The sequence below is a fragment of the Glycine soja genome, chromosome 8, assembly GCF_004193775.1.
Source record: "Glycine soja cultivar W05 chromosome 8, ASM419377v2, whole genome shotgun sequence".
Classification (NCBI taxonomy): domain Eukaryota; kingdom Viridiplantae; phylum Streptophyta; class Magnoliopsida; order Fabales; family Fabaceae; genus Glycine; species Glycine soja.
The window spans coordinates 40,529,570-40,544,473 of NC_041009.1; the positions used below are offsets into that span (position 1 = coordinate 40,529,570).

Below are 14,904 nucleotides of genomic sequence, written 5' to 3' on the forward strand. Positions count from 1 at the left end.
AAGTGATCCGCAAACTCCATCCACCTGTCATCTATCTGATCCTGTGACAATCGTGCACTAACAGGCGGCGGAGGGATGCTCTGGATGTAACCGAACTGGCGTACCACCCTCTCCGGTCGAACTGCGACGATCATAGGACCCCATCTGAGCTGACCCTGGAACGATGAAATCTCCTGAAACGCCCTAACACCCCGATGCTCCGTGTACGGCAACCAGGACACATCTGTGACGGTCAAACCATCACAACGTGCCCTGTAGGGTGCTCCTGTGATGCCCTTCATGTGCGCCTTCGACGTCAACCACCGGGAAGCACGTGGGGACGTCTCCTGGTATGTGTCGTCAGTCACGCACTGATGCACACTAGGGAAGTGCTCATAGATCCAGCACTACACAATAATTGAGGTTAACATAACATAAAAACATGTTTAAATCATAATCGAACCTAACATATTAATAAACACAAAATTTACCTGAAATAGCGTCAAGTACCCCGCAAGCTGTCGGGTGGTGGTCCTACAAGCCTCATCTAACTGGTCGTACATATGAACCAGCGCGGCAACCCCCCAAGCGTAACCACCACTATGAGCGAGGTCCCGGAAAGCGTCAAGGTGGACCACATGCACGTATGTTGCACTCTTATTAGCAAAAAGAGTGCAACCGACAAGGTGCAGCAAATAAGCGCGAGCTGCAACAATCCACCGCCGGGCCTGACATCTGGTCTCATAAATGTCACGAACCCATCCTAATCGTACATATGCTCCACGTGTGAGTGCTGTCTCGGCTCTGGCCTCCTCCGCAGACACTTCCAGCAACTCCGTGAGCAAGAATCTGGCCTCCTCCGTAGAAAGAGCGTGGAAACTGTGCAAGGCGCCAGTGATGGGCAAATGTAGAATGGACGACACATCATCCAATGTGATCGTCAGCTCTCCTACTGGAAGGTGGAAGGTGCTAGTCTCACTGTGCCACCTCTCCACAAATGCGGATATAAGTCCAGGATCGCCAGTAATAACTGAACAATCTATCAGTGGACTTAATCCTGTGGCAGCCACCAGGCCTTCAATCTCAGGCACTGGTCTCCCAATCAGTGTCAGCTTCCTCCCATGTGACACTAACTTCAAATCAGGACGTTCCTGATTTGAAGTACAAATTATACAATTATTAAAAAAAATTAATCATAAACAAATAAATAAACAATGACAAATAATTAACAAATTAAAATACCTGTCCACTCCACACGGCATGTGCAACATGCTCGGCAAATGATGTGAGCACTGACGGGTCACGTGGACCACCAGGGAATCCCTCTGCAGCATCATCACCATCTGACCCCTCACCACTATCAGCACCCTGTGCGTCCGCACGCATCTCAGGTGCCTCCGTAGGCTGCTCAGGGACATCATCAGTCATGTCAGCGACGTCCTCAGCCATATCACGTCCCTCCGTAGTCATCTGATGAACGCGTAGCCTACGGGCTGAGGCAGTAGGCCTACGCCTCTCGGGAACATCGCCAGCATCCTCGTCAGCAGCTCTATCTCTGCCTACAACTCTACCTATGGCACGACCTAAACCTCGTGTTCTGGCCATGATCTGTAAATCATGTCGAACACGTATTTTTTTCGGTCAAAATATACACAATTTTCTTTATAAAAAATCAACTTTATTTATAAACAAATAAGACTAACTTAAATCAAATTATTTTCACACATACACGACTTAATTTTTTTAAAAAAATTAAACAACTTCATTTATATAAAAAAAAACAACTAATGTAAAATAAAATTATTAATAAACATGCACAACTTAATTTTTTTAAAAAAAAATTAAACAACTTCATTTATAAAAAAAAAACACAACTAATATAAAAATAATTCATTACTAAACATCCACAACTTAATTTTTTAAAAAAAATAAACAACTTCATTTATAAAAAAAAACACAACTAATGTAAAAAAAATTAACTAGTAAACATCCAACTCTTAATTTAAAAAAAAATAAGAAACTTCATTTCTAAAAAAAAACACAACTAAATTACTTAGTAAACATCAACAAGTTAATTTTTTTTTTAAAAAATAAACAACTTCATTTATAAAAACAAAACACAACTAATATAAAAATAATTCATTACTAAACATCCACAACTTAATTTTTAAAAAAAATTAAACAACTAATCTAAAAAAAAATTATTTAGTAAACATCCACAATTTTTTTAGTAAATAAAATACTTCATTTATAATAAAATAAACTAATTAATTATAAAAAATTAGTATTTTTATAAAACTTCCAAAACACACAACTTTAATTATAAAAATAGACAACTTCATTTTTAAAGAAAAAACACTAATTTAAAAAAATAAACAATAAACAAAAACAAACACAACTACTTTTATAAAAAAAATTAATTTACTAATTAATATTTAGTAAAAATACACAATTTAAATTATAAAAAAAATATGACATCAAAAACCCAAACTTCATTTTTCATAAAATCTAAAAAACAAAATAACCAAAATAAATAAAATAATTCATTTAAAAAAAAAACAAAACAATTTCTGTTTAAAAAAATTTTAAAAAAAAAACACAAAAAAAAAACCATTTCCGGAAGAAGTGGTTCTTCCGGAAACCTTCCGGAAGAAGGGGTTCTTCCGGAAAGGTCTTCCGGAAATTTGAAACTTCTTCCGGAAGTGCGCGTCTTCCGGAATTCTTCCGGATGAACCACTTCTTCCGGAAAGTTCCCGGAAGAGGTTTTTCCGGGAGTCTTCCGGAAGAAGTGTTCTTCCGGAAGACGTTTGGTTACTTCCGGAAGAACCCTTCTTCCGGAAACTTTCCGGAAAATGTTCTTCCGGAACTTCCGGAAGAACCCCTAACGGGTCTTCCGGAAGTCTCCGCCGTCAGCCTCCTTTCCCCATTTTTTCTGGCGTCCTCTCCTCTCGTCTTCTACCCTAAGGTTACTATCCTAAGGTAACTATCCTAAGGTTCCACTGCTACAAGCTATAACAATGTTGTATCATACAAGCAAAGGGGAGTTAGGGAGACTAACCTCGTTCGCGGAGAAGAAGAAGACAAGGTTCGCACTTGCCTTGCCGGAGAAGAAGAAGCAGTTCGCGGAGAAGGGAGAAGAAGCTTCGCGGAAGGAATGAGCAGCAGCAGAAAACTTTCTTCCGGAGAGGGGGGCGCTTTTTATAATTTTTTATTAAAGGGCAAAATTGTCCATTCATAAAAGTTGTTGGGTGCACCAGCAATATTGCTGGGTGCACCTAGCATCTCCCTAATGAAAGGATAGATTGAAAAATCTTAAAAAATAAAAAAGCAATACCTTAACGTTTCCTTTCCCTCGTGCGCACATGGTTTCAAAACGTCTTCTACTCCCTTTTTCATGTCTCACGTTTTTGGTCTGAAACCCTAGCCCCCTTGTAGCTTCCAACCCTCCACGTCCAACCAGCCATCGCCATGCCCACAGGTCGTGCCAGCCACCGCCGTGCGTGTCACCATTCACCATCCTCCACGAGCACGAGCACGTGAACGCTCAAATGCAGGACTTTTTTTCGTGCCACCATGCTTGCACCGTCGTCCACCATGCACGATCTTTACTCGTGTCGTTCTCTGCTCACTAGCGTTTCTCGTACAGGTTCGTTTCTTTGCAACCTTTATCTAGGTTTGCCCTTGCTTCTCTGGGTTTGGCTTCAACCTTTTCATGTTTGTGTTCCTTCTCTATTGTTGTCATAATTTTCTAATGTTTGACTATTGGGAAGTTTGATTGCAACCTTCTCATGTTTAATTTGTGTGCTTATTCTATTTTTTCCCAATCTTTTGGTTATCCTGTTTAATTCTTTTTGTGTGTGGTAATATGTATGATACAATAAATTGCTCTATTTCATGATTTAGTTCTACCTCTTGTTGTTGTGTAAACAAAGCAAATCTTCTTTGTTTTTTTCTTGGATTCACTTCAAATGTGTCACTTCTGTTTGTTTAAGTTATCAACTTTCTTGACCTCTCATTAGAGGTTTTCCTAGTGGCTCTTTTTCTCTTCTCTTCTTCAACTATCAAATGTTTATGCATTGTTCTTTGGTGTGATGGTTAAATGTTATTCCCCAACTTCCCTTCTGTCAAATCTTAATTTAGCATTGACAAACCCAATTTTTTTTTTCTTTAATGGAAAGTGGAATTAATAGCTTTATGCTAACCAATCGGGTTTTTTAAAAAAAATTCGTTATGCATTTGCACGTTCTCTTAATTATCTTGTTTATGATTTTGTGAGTGAATTGTATTGTCTTGTAAGTTTTTGGTTTGAAACCCTTGTGCCCTTGTAGCTTCCAACAGTTCTTGCTACTCATGTATTGTCATTCTTAGATTAATTGTGCTCATTGTAGGACATCTTTTAGAATATGCTTGTTAATTTAGAATTCAATTTAAATTAAAGTGTAGCATTGGGGCTTAGGGTGGTTACAATAGGGTGTTTTGAAAATTAAGGTACCTTTAATATAATATGCTTGCTAGCTTGCTTGAAATCTAATTAAGTTTATGAATTTCTAGAGTAAGTGCAACACTATTAGTAGTAGCCTAGCTTTCTCATATATATGATATGGTGTTTCAATGAATTTCTAGAGTAAGTTGTTCGATGGTCAGCAAGTGCACCGGATCGTACAAGTGGTATAAAACGGTAAGAACCGAGTATCGAACTCTCAGGGAACTTGTTTTACTTGGTGAAGCTGTGGTTCAGTAAATTAGTTCCTTTGGATGAAAGTTTGGTGCGTGGTATGGACAGGTATATAAACTAAACTATTCAACAAAAAATCACGTGAGTAGTGGCGTGTGAAGACAGATAAAGAACGTGTTGGTCTTCCTACTGGATGACTGATGCTATTAATGATATTCTCTACCTAACAATGTTTCTATGTTCTATGTTGTCTCCTGGACTGCTAAACCCCGATGTCTCGTGCATGTTTAGTCTAATCCTAATCAAGCGTCGTCCTCAGATCCCTCTTGTTAGACTAAACTTGACCAAAATTGCATTAAGACATACATACCAACAACTAGGTTACCGTACCCTGATCCCTCATGAAAATACGATAAACTAGCCCCGTCCTATCAAGTTCTTGGGATCAAACCATTTCCCAATGTTGAATGACCCTAACTGAGCATGCATCTACGTGATCAAGGCAAAAACATACTAAAATTGAAATACTGATAGCACAGAGAACACATGCAACATCATTAGATAGACATAAGAGTATTTACATCAAGTACCCTGTAGAAAGAACCAACTGAGGATTTAGCTCTTCATCGCAGGGAGGCTTCTTCTACAACAAAGATAAGAGAAAGTGAAAGATTGAAGAATTATAGGTAGTGGGGATGTCTCCTCCACCTCTAGAAACCTCACAATCACTTAAAATCTCCTCCAATGCTCTACAAAATAGCTTCCTCTTCAAGCTCGGTTCTCTCCATTCTCTTCCACAGCCAGAACTCAACCACCTCCCTCCATTTTGAGATTCAACTTTAAATAGGCAAGTCTGTTGAGAGGCGCACGCTTAGCGGAAGATAGGCTCGCTTAGCGCATGAAAGTGACTTCTGGCTTAGCGCCAGTCATGCTCGCTCAGCCTGGAGGTTCAAGCGGTGCGCTTAGCTAACTGACTCTCGCTGAGCGCATCATGACAACTCATTTGCTTCCAGGATCTTCTACGCGCTTAGCCATGAACTGCTACGCTTAGCGGATGGCTCGCTAAGCTAGAGAATTGGCTTAGTGAGCGACTCAAAATCAGCACTTCCACAAACTTGCTTACTTAACCTGAAATTGAAATGGAAAGGTTATTAAATAAACAAAAGTGGGATACTAAGTACTTACTACCTATATTTAACAAAAAGTAATTACAAAACTACACAAAGAATTGTAAATGGCAGAAGTCGAATACAATTTACACAGTTTTTTTACACAAAAGTTAGTCGTATTAACCGACTAACATAAGTCCAACACTATTAGTGGACGTGGACCTTTAACTATCATTATACATGTCACAACCTACCCTAAGGCGGGCGTGCGGGTGAAAAGCCAAAGGTGCGTCTTCTAAAAAGAAGACGCGCGGGAGTCGCCACCAACGTTTATTCAAGAAAAAACGTTAGAAAAATCAAAAAGAGGTTTGCGAATTTTGAAAATAAAGGTTCGGGAGTTGTTTACGCATGGGGAATGTATTAGAACCCCACGCGCCCGTCACAAAGCACAACAACCTTTAATCGAGTGTGCACAGCATGACTTCAGAATTATTTTCTTTTCCCTTTTTATATTTTTATCTTTTTGGGGTCGACAAGGGTGTGCCCTTGCTCCTACGTATCCTCAGGTGCGATGAGGAATTCAGACCTACGTAGTTCTTTAAGTCTAAATGTTTGTGTGTTAAATTCATTTTATGATTTTGTAACATTTATTTTAATTGCGAACAAAGAGTCGTTTAAGGCGTTGGACCTTGAAACGATCTCAAGTGATATTTGATGAAATGAAGTTTAGTTATGAGTTGGTTTTATCTTGGTTTTGTTTATTAACTTTGAATCTCTTTAAAGACAATTTTACAACACTAGTGATCGGTTAAGATTGAACTTTACAAATAAAAACGAGATCGCCGATGGGAGAAGATGAATGTGCACATAATAACAAGGGAGACCCCTAAGGGTACACAAATCACATTCAATTCCTAAAAATAAAACTAACCGACGGTCGCACGAAGAATGCAGAACAAGAAAATGATGCAGGGAATGATTGCGATCGCGATGCAGTAGTGCCTCGACTTCGTTTCCTCTTCTTTCTTCTTCTTTCTCTCTTCTCTCAATTCTCTCCAATTCTTCTTCTTCTACCGAAACTACTTTTGATGCGATATAATTAATTTTTCTCTATTTAGCATTACTCTAGTTATCACCTACATCTATTAATGCACTCTGACTATGATTCCTCATATGGGAAATCCTAATTCCCCTATTAACTCATTGGCAAGTGCACTAAATTGTCTCAAGTAGTAAAGTACTCGGAAGTCTGAGTGTCGATTTCCACAAAGACTTTGTTTTGTACTTGTGTTGGATAATTTCCAATTTATAAAAGGAAAAGATAAGATGAGGTAAAAGATGAATTAAAAGAACACTAACTAAATAATAGATATTAATAGAAAAAAGAAATAATAGGGAATTCAATGAGATGCGAATGTTAGGATCTAGCATGCCTTATTTTCCTAAGATGTATTAATTTAGATTTTTCTCTATCAATTAGGTGAATTTTTCCTACCCACATCTATTAGAATACTTGTCCCTGATGTCTCACGATGACAAGCCTATCTTACCTATCTATCTCCTAAATGTCTTTGCAAAGATTCAATAGATAAAATGCATGAAGTTCTAATTCTAGATGTTTGTTGTGATGCATGGGCATAATTCAAACACTCTATGTCTAGCAATGATTTTATTAAGATACTCTTTCATTTTAGTTCTATTAGAAATTACCTTCTATCGAGCGACTAATCCCTAAAACTGATGCATGTAAAACCTTTCTTCTATTTTTATTAAGGATTACCTTCTTGTCGAGCACCTAACCCCCAAAGATGATGCAAGGATGAATGATACATGAAATTAAAAATAAGAAAGGATAATAGGAAAGAAAACACTTGTTTTCATTGATAGATATGAAGTATACAATACATCTTTTGGCTTTTTAGGCCTGCCAGACCCTAACTAAGGGTTTAGCCTCTCATAACCATAAGGGGCCTTACACTTGAAAGGGGTTTAAAAACTATTAGAAGAGAAGGGATGGAAAAAGGGAATAGAAAATAATGAGAGAGAAGAAAGAATTCCCTAAGGGAAAGTTCTCAGGCTTTAGGTGTGTATTAGAATGTTCTGAGATTCGGTGTGTCTTTTCTTTTTGACTTAACTCCTTTTTTATAGCTGTTGGAGTGGACTTGGACTTGACTTCTTTTTTATAGTTTTTGGAGTAGACTTGGGTCTGATTCCAAAAATCTTCCTTATTTATATTTTTGATATTTTCTGGATCATTTTTATTTTTAATCCCTCCTTTTTATATCTGTAAGCCATAAATAAGAAAAATATCATTTCCTAAGATTTAAGAAAAAAATAACTGCTAAATAAATATTTTTAAAGATATTTTCAATATATTTATTATAAAAAATAGCTCATATTTAGTAGTTATCATCCCCTAATTTCTTTCTTGATCCCTCAAGAACTAAATTAGTTGAACCGCATGACTAATGGAGATGTATAAATAGGCTAAAGAACCTCACACTATCCTTATCAATGAAGCCTTTAGATGTTCTTTCCGATTCTAAGGATTCAAAACATTTTCTAAGGTCTAAACCCTAAACATAGCATATATGTGGGTGATCAAATCAAATACATGTGAATAAGCATAAAAAGATACAATGAAACTGGAAATAACAATAAATAGATAGGGAGAGTCATTACATTAAGAGAGTTTGGTGGAAAGCTCCCCAACAATGGGTGGTTTAGCCTCTCATTGTCATGAGAGGCTTAACTATACAAAAAAAAAAAAAGATGAAAATGTGTGGAGGAATGAAAGGAAGATGAGTGTGGAGGTTTTCAATGGCTCCCAATGGTTGTCTTTCTCTTCTTCCTCGAGCTCTAGGTTTTTTATGTTGTGCTCCCCATCAGAAGTCCCCTTCTCCCTCTTTTTTCTCATTTAAAAACCATCACGATATGAGTTTTCACGATTTTTGCGCTAAGTGCGAGTAAGTGACTAGGCGCTAAACATGCAACCTGCGCTAAGTGCATCTTCACGTGACTTCAAGCTCTCCAAGCAGCTTTCTCACGCTAAATGGGATTTTTCCGCTAGCGGTTACAATGCTAAGCGAGCCTGGTGCGTTAAGCGAAAATCATCAGGCTTCAACTTCTCTTCCAATCCCTCATCTGTATTTCTACAAAACAAAAACCACCAAAACAGTATAAATCTAACAGTTTAGGCATCTACTACACAAAAACTCAGAGAATGCCAAAATATCAATGATTCACACAAAAAGAAGCAATAAAAGAGAAGAAAATTGATAATTTCTATATGTTTTAATTACAGAATATGCTTATGCACATTAGTTATCAATGGTGTCTTGCTCCTTCAACTTTTTTACCTGGTTGGAATATTTTAATGAAGGAACCTTTGATTTTTTTCAAGTCTTGTTGCAGGGGTGTTGTTTTCTTTCAAGTGAATACTACAATATGTGAATTCACATTGACTAAAAGCAAAGGAATTTATTATATAGGAACCAAAATAAAAATTCACTCATTTATATAAACTAAAAACATATTTGAGTCATTTTTATTTTATTAAAAGATACATAATTGATATTTCTTTCATTGATATATTTTGATTTGGGCATAGGTTTGAATTAGGAAAGACTATCTCTAGCTCTTGGCTTCAATTCCAAATCTATTTCTTTGTCGGTATGTATCTTTTGTTCATGTTATCCATATTTTCTTATGTACTTGTCTGATTCTTATATTTTGATTCTCCATGTGTTTAATTTTGTGAATTGGTTAATTTTATTTTCACCAAAAAGTATATATCACTAAGATCATCAAAATTTATTCATTTTAAAAAATCTTACATGCTGGTCTTTGAATTGAAATTAGTACATGTATTGTGCTAAACTTTGTTCTCCTTATAATATATTATAGTATTTTTTTGTCCATCACTGTAGAGTATAAGATAGTGCTTACAATAACTTATTTTATTTTTTTGTGCTATAGTCTAAAAGTGATGGACAAAGAGTGGACTAAACTTCCATGGTTTAGTCAAGAGTATATCGATGGTGTTGATTTTTTTTTAGATTTTGCCTACATTAAAGGAAGGCCTCAAGGAGATGAAATCGTTTATGGGAAAAGAGATATGTGGTTTATGATCACCTAATATGTGGGAAAAGAGATATTTGGGTAAACCATAGAGAGAAAATACCATTGCGTCTAGAAATGAATGATATCATGGAAGATCAAGAGGACTCACATGATGACATTGATGGCTTATTATATGACACATTTAGAAATATAGCAGAAGTAGAGGGACTAAGTGAGAGGCCTAATGGGGATGCTAGAAAGTTTTTCAATTTGGTTAACCAAGCAAAACAAGAATTGTACCCAGGATGCAAAAACTTCTCTATTTTATCATTTGTAATTCGATTGTACTTGTTGAATTGTCTTTATAGGTGGATCAATGCTTCATTCACTTCTCTCTTGGAATTACTAAAAGAAGTCGTGCTAGATTTGAACATTCTATAATCTTTTAAACAAAACAAAATCCATGATTAAGGATTTGGGCCTTGATTATAAAGAGATTCATGCATGTCCGAACGAATGCATGTTACACTGGAAAGAGCATAAGAATAATGATATTTTCCATGTTTGTAAAACTTCTTGATGGAAGGAATTTGCTCAAGTAAATGGTGAGTTTGAGCGACCAAAGCATGAATATAAAGTTCCTGCAAAGATTTTGCGATACTTTCCTTTGATCCCTAGACTTCAACGGTTATTCATGTGTTCAAGGACAACTGAGCAAATAAGGTGGCATGAACACGAACGCGTAAAGGATGGGAAACTAAGGCATCCTGTTGATGGCCAAGCATGGAAGGACTTTGATAGGCTTCATTCTAATTTTGCTTTTAAGTGTCGTAATATAAGACTTGGCTTATCAAGTGGTGGATTCAATCCATTTAGAACTATGAGCATATCACATAGTACATGGCCTGTCATGATGGTTGTATATAACTATCCACCTTGGTTGTGCATGAAACTTGAATATACAATGTTGTTATTATTGATTCCTGGACCATGTTCTCTAGGAAATGACATCAATGTGTATCTTCAACCACTGATTGAGGAACTTAAGGTGTTATGGGATTTCGGAGTGAAGACATATGATGCCTCAAAAAATCAAGTGTTTCAAATGCGTGCAACTCTTTTATGGACTATTAGTGACTACCTTGGGTACGTTATGTTGTCATGTTGGAGCACCAAAGGAAAGTTGGCATGTGCGTGTTGGTGCTACGACACTAATTCAATCTATCTGAACAATAGTCACAAGGTGTGTTATATGGATCATCGTGTCTTTTGGCCAATGAATCATTCCTGGAGAGCTAATAGGAAGTCTTTTAATGGAAAAAAAAACTTAGGTATGCGCCACTTTTGTTAGAAGGGAAAAATATCCTAGAAAGCTTAACGACTTTCGAAAATAAATTTGGGAAGGAGAAAGGCAAGAAAAAGAAAAGAATTATCGGTCCTTGGGAGAAGAGGTCAATTATTTTTAGTTGAGTTATGGGGCTCAAAATACATTACTTCATAACCTTGGTGCAATTCATATTGAAAAAACATATGTGATAATATTGTTAGGACTCTTTTGGACATCTCTGGCAAGACAAAAGATCACATTAATGCTCGTTATGATTTGCAAGAAATGGGAATTAGAAAGAACCTTCATCCAAGGGATATTGGTGGAGGTCGTGTGAAGTTTGCAAAAGCATGTTTTTTAATGACTACAAAAAAGAAGTCTATTTTTTGTGGTATCTTGAAAGATGCCAAATTGCTAGATGGGAGTGCAACAAATATTTCAAAATGCATGCATATCACTGACAAAATATCTGGCTACAAGAGTCATGATACACATATCATGTTACATTACTTATTACAAATAGCAATTAGAAGCACAATGCCTAGTGTGGTGGTTGATCTTTTAATTCACCTTGGATCCTTCTTTCGCTCTTTGTGTTAGAAAGTGATCCAGGTAGAAGATTTGGATTATATAGAATCACAAATTATTGAAATTCTTTGTCAATCAGAGATGATTTTTCCTCCAAGTTTTTTGACATAATGGTTCACTTTCCTGTTCACTTGGCAAACAAAGTTAGATTAGGTGGTCCTGTTCAATACAGGTGGATGTATCCAATAGAAAGATGCTTATGTAAAATTAAGTCTTATGTTCATAATAAAGCTCATCCTGAAGCTTCTATTGTTGTAGGGTATTTGGAAGAAGAAGCTTTAAGCTCTAGATATTTGCACAAAAGTGTAGAGACAAGGTTAAATAGAAAAGGTCAAAATGATAATGATAATGGTTCATGTCGAGTAGATTCACCTGATTACCTTCCAAACATTGGTTGACCTTTAGGCGGGAAGAGAAATAATGGTGAGCTGTTTTCTATTGAACATAAATTTATTAGAAAAAGGATTCTGATTTTGATGACACTTTATTAGACTATATGGACTAATGTACTAACTATTTCATTTTTTCATTACATAGAATTTTTGTTGGATTTCTATTTTGTCTTATGTTATTCTTGTCTTTAATTATAACATTATATTCTTTCTTGTATTACAGACCATTGTCTATAACTCAAAGGCAATATATCCCTTGGAAGAGTTGGTGAAGACTAATTCTGAGGTGTGGTGATAGCTAATTAAAGGTGAGAAATTTTAGTTATGGTCTTGTAAATGCTTTTATATTTAACTTTTTACTAAATGGTTAAGATATCTCTTAGTCATTCCTTTAGATTTTGGTCATCATATTTTAGTTTCCTAGTTGCATACATTCTATGTTGTGTTATATTATGCAACCAATTATGGTGTTGTGCATGTTGTAGTAGTATTCTATTTTCGAGCATTTTTGTTAGGCTACAACTTGTCATTTGAAATTTTAGTCATCATCTTTCATTTTGCTAGTTGTTTGCATGGTGTCTCTCTTTATACACTGACTTTAATTTTTTTTTCACTTGCTAGAAAATTAAGAATATGAAAGCTCAAGGAAAGGTTCATAATAGTAGTACATTTGATTGTGAAGTATCTCAAGTAAGATCAAGTGTTGAGTTATGTAGAAAGTTCATGAAAATCAAGCAAGAGAAAATGATCAGGAATCTTGGAGAAACTATATACATAATATATATATATATATATATATATATATATATATATATATAAAATAAATTAAAGGGATTTCCTTAAAGGGATAAAATTGTTTCTTTTCCTGGTTGAGGGTTTCCTTATCATACTGCATTCTTACTTTCTATCCGTCCATTTGGTCCTTTTCCGCTGATCTTTGGTATCAGAGCCTGATGGGAAAGTAGGAATAGTGTCCGTATGGGCATATGTTAACTGAATTCATGGATTTGAACTTTGTACAGTAATTTTAATTTAAACAGTATATGTTTGAATAGTATTTTCTGGAAGCACAACAGTTTGATATTTTAGTTGGATGATACTATAGCAGTAAGACCCGTGGATGATGAAGGGCAGTAAGACTAAGGTGTATTGTTCAGATAAAATATTAAGACATAATATATTAGTGGCTATGGAAGTATTGCTCAAACTATATTGACTGTAAAAAAAAATAGATTTTCTTTCAGATCCAAGAAATTTAGTTACATATATGCTTACGGATATATTTCTATGGAACCATATGACGGTAATGATATTGGAGGATAAGTTTATCATGTCTCGCCTATTACATTCCTTCTCTCGCATTTCATTTAGATCTAACTTATCTTCATCCTCTTCTTCAATGATGTCACCCAAAAACAACAATTTGCTCAATGAGCATGAAAACCAAACCCATGAGGTCGCCCCAAAACACAATCTTTTTGATGAGGAAGTCCGATTCGAAGACATACATCAAAACATGGATGACTGGAACATCCCAAAAATCCCTCAGGATACGTTGTACATTCCTGAAACAATTAAAGACAAATATAATTTTGATTATATAATCAAAACAATAGAAAATAATATTCCTCTAGGACAAGACATAGGGAAAGAATTTCATTTGCTTTCAAAAAATTCAATTTATGAACATAGCCGTAAATACAAGTATTTACATATCGGTTGTGTCCAAGTAGCCATCAAGCCCTTAATTGATATGGGCATAGATGCAATAGTTTTAATGTGCCTTAGAGATATTAGGCAAAACAAATTTGAAGATTCCTTAATTGGAACAGTAGAAACAAGCTTAGGACAAGGTCCAGTATACTTCAATTGTTATCTAAACAAAACGGTGAGTCTAATGGATATAAACATTCTTGACTCTCTGTTTTTAAATATCCACTTACATGGCCTTGACATGAAAGAAGGATCAATTCTAGCAGCTTTGATCTATAGGATTCAGTACAAAGTCATGAATACTTGTGTGTCTAGAGTCCTGTTAAAACCTCTAAGAGGAGAGACAACTTTGTTTATCACTGATATGACAAAGGCTAATGTTTCTCTCCCAAGAACAATAAAACGGGATGACGTAACTCTTTCCGAAAAATGGGTTATGGATAAGGCCACACCGTCTATTCCTCGACCCGCTCCAACCATAGAGCAAATTAAGCAAGATAACTTCGGCAATGTAGAAATAACCTTCAATAGGAGAAATTCTTTTTCATCAAGAATAGAAGCCTCTAGGTCTGAATATGAGTCAGCCAGTAGGACTAACCAGATCTGAGTCACACAACCAGTTTCCTACTGTAAACCTCCAAGGATTAGATACCACCTCTAGTATACCTAGAACAACTTACAACCAAGAGCAGGAGGATGACCAAAAGTTGATCCAATCCCCAACTTATTCTTCTATGGAACCTTATGATGTTATCTGACAACTTTAGCATTGATAAGGAAACCCTTAGGAAAGACTTCTATTCTCTGGAGAATGAACCTCAAAGGAGATGTTTTTTCCAACATTACAAGGGTGTAAACAGAAAACAGATCCAAGACAAGTTCTACGAATTTGTCGAAAAAGTCAAAATTAATGTCCTTTTTTTATTGGTTTCATGCTTATACCATAAGAAAGGATATAGATTACCCTTGGAAACAAGATATCATAGGTGATCCAACAACAAATGTCATAACAAACTGGCAAATGAAGGACGGTGAGTTAATCCAATCGGAATTACCTCC

At 36.0% G+C, this 14,904-nt stretch overlaps 1 pseudogene; it reads right to left on the reverse strand.

The window, feature by feature from the left end:
- Positions 1-320: 320 nt before the first annotated feature.
- On the reverse strand, positions 321-773 carry LOC114424700 (annotated as a pseudogene).
- Between the last annotated feature and the right edge of the window lie 14,131 nt (positions 774-14,904).